We start from the raw sequence: 3,022 nt of genomic DNA on the forward strand, positions 1-3,022 counted from the left end.
GGATCTACAAAGTGAAGCAGGCAGCTGACAGGAGTGTGGAGAAGTACAGTTAGAAATAATTAATTCCTACTTGTCTATGGTTGTAATTCTCCATTTGAGGAGTTTGTTCCTACATAATAGGAATTTCGTTTCTCCTAGTTTAGTGTGTGGTTGAGAGAATCTCTCAACCACACTACTGTACATCTAAGATAGAATTCATATCTTGAGACTATTGATTGTATAAATATGTGTGTAATTTCTCATTCAAGAATAATAGAATATATTTTTTGAGTGTCTGCAATTTTATCTTGGTATCAGAGCTTCAGAGCCCGTAAGGGCCTGGGCCTCGGCCCCTCGTGGGCTGAGGGAAATAGCAGATAAAGAGTTTGTTTGCAGTTTATTTTGTTTTGTGTTTGTCCATCTGAGGAGCAACTGCTTGAATACTCGTTTCTGTGTTAACTGCGTGGAGCTAGACTGTGAATGAAAGGCGAAAGTGCAGCTGCGTGGAAAGTGCAGAGGCATTCGACAGAGAAATCCCTTTTTTTTTCCTCTCATGGTTGAAGGAGACGGAAGGTTGAGCCTAAATCTGATCGGATTGATCGGATCTGCGTGATTATTGGTGCGTTTGGAAAGACTTTGGTTCTGGTGATGTAGAATTCCAGAGGATTGCATACGTGTCATTCATATTCAGGGGACGCGCTTGAGAGGCGGAGGTTTCATATTTTCCATGCGTGTCAATCACACGGTGAGTAATGTTGGTGGCTTCGTTCAGTTCATGAACGCTCTCGCCAAAATAGCCAAGGGGGTGGCACGGCCTTCAGTTCAACCGGTTTGGAAAAGAGAAATGTTGCGACCCTGTACAAATCCTTCAGTTAAATTCCCCCACTACGAATATGAGCTAGATCGACTCGCTGCTTGTTAATGTAGTCGTTGTTTGTTGAGCCTGTTGCAGAGAATTGGTGAGATATACTGCATTGTTTGGCTTTTGTTAGGATTGAAAGGCAAACTTGTAAAACGCATCAGATGTGGATAAATAACAAGTGCAGAATGGCGGACTTTTTTTTTTTTTTGCGGAGTGTGGACTCATCATCATCGATTTGGGGCGATGAGTCGAATGGTTGGAGGACTGTGGAGTTCATTTATTTTTTGCAGTGATTTAATTGATATCTCGGCAGCTGAGCTCCCTCGCTTTGGCATTGCCGGTGTCCTGGCTGGGTGTTATGTACAGTGCGGTGCGGAGGGCTATAAGACTGTGGTCCTGCCGCGTGCAAACCAGAACGTGGTGAGCTGATCTGTGCACAAGATCATAGATAGGGTGGCTGAGCCTGAAGAGCTGTTGGTCGAGGTTGTAGGTGGTCACAATAGAGATCATGTGGCAGCAAGGCCGTAGTCAATTTATCGTTTGAAGAAATCTATGGCTCTCTTGCCTTGAGAGGAGGTTCCGGTTCGAACCTGGATGCTCCGCTATATATTCGCGCAACATTCTAGTAGGATTATTCTTTTACAAAATGGATGAAGGAGTGGTTGTGAAAAGAGTCATTCCAGCAGAAAACAATTGTCTCTTCAATGCAGTTGGTTATGTAATGGAAAACAAGAACAAATCTTCAGAACTGAGACAGGTAATTGCCACAGCGGTTGGAAGTGATACTGTGCATTATAATGAGGCATTCGTGGGAAAGCCAAATGAAGAGTATTGTGCATGGATACTGGATTCTGAAAAATGGGGTGATGCCATTGAGCTGGCAATTTTAGCATATTATTATGGTCGTGAAATTGCAGCATACGATGTCCAATCATCCCGTTGTGACCTGTATCGCCAGGGAAAAGGATACAAAGAACGTGTCATGCTGATTTACGATGGCCTGGATAAGAGAAGAAACATGGAAACATGTTGCATGTGGCGATGGCAGGCTGTGATGGGAAGCAGTATTTCGATTGCGGATCTCCAGTATTTTTTTTTGGGAACCAAGACATGCATCATTTTCTGTGGTGTAGCTACAAGTCATGCAGGGCGACAGGTTGGTTCAAAGCAAGTTTCTACAAGAGTTCCAGCTAAGTATAAAGTAGTTTATGCTTGGGCATATTAAAAACAAATCCATAATTGCTTGTGAATTTTGTGTCGAGTTGCAAGCGAAAGAGGATTGGATTTCCAATGGTGTGGACCGATGGAGTCTGTGTATGGAGGTTTTTTGGGTCTTCTACAGGTGTGAAAGCCTTGATGTGATTATGTTTCTATATTGGGTAAAGATGAAACTAAACGTTTCAACATATCTCCTTTGATGAAATAAATTGTCTTCGTAAGTTATTCTGCTTCATGTTGAGAACTGATCAACTTAACATGTAAATGCATTTATGTAAATCTGGTTAAAAGAATTAGATTGTTGTGACATTTAGCCTGGCAAACTAGTGTCACCAGTGTAAATCTATGTTGGAATTTGCCATTCCAACAATAGACAAATCTATTTGCAGGAATGATTTATTACCAGATATGAGAAGACATGACAGTTACGTCAAAAATTGGAGGATGATCAAGTTTGTATGTGTCCGGTGTATAGATTGTGGAGACAAGCCTGCATGTTCAATTGCAAGGAGATTAGCTGGACAATGGATCTTAGTTGTTGCAGTACGTCAGCGAGTATGAGGCAGCATGCTTGGAAGCAGTTACCAAGCCTTGATACTGTGAGCAGGGGAAGTGGCATTATGTTGCCAGGGGAGTGGATATTGAAACACGATGGAGGATTGGACCGTGGAGTCCTGGATTATTACTCTTGAAGGGAAAATTGTGTTCTCTTCATGTGGCTGTGTGCCTATTTCTGGATCATCAGGGTTTGAATGCACTACATTGTCTATGGTTGTAATTCTCCATTTGAGGAGTTTGTTCCTACATAATAGGAATTTAGTTTCTCCTAGTTTAGTGTGTGGTTGAGAGAATCTCTCAACCACACTACTGTACGTCTAAGATAGAATTCCTATCTTGAGACTATTGATTGTATAAATATGTGTGTAATTTCTCATTCAAGAATAATAGAATATATTTTTTGAG

The 3,022-nt window shown here is 41.7% G+C and overlaps 1 pseudogene; it reads left to right on the top strand.

The window, feature by feature from the left end:
- The first annotated feature begins 1,487 nt into the window (after window positions 1-1,487).
- LOC149237033 (OVARIAN TUMOR DOMAIN-containing deubiquitinating enzyme 2 pseudogene) lies at window positions 1,488-2,066 on the top strand (annotated as a pseudogene).
- Window positions 2,067-3,022: the final 956 nt, after the last annotated feature.

The sequence above is a fragment of the Pinus tabuliformis genome, chromosome 8 (assembly GCF_031772625.1).
Source record: "Pinus tabuliformis cultivar Carrire ecotype Pingquan chromosome 8, CPIR1, whole genome shotgun sequence".
Classification (NCBI taxonomy): Eukaryota; Viridiplantae; Streptophyta; class Pinopsida; order Pinales; family Pinaceae; genus Pinus; species Pinus tabuliformis.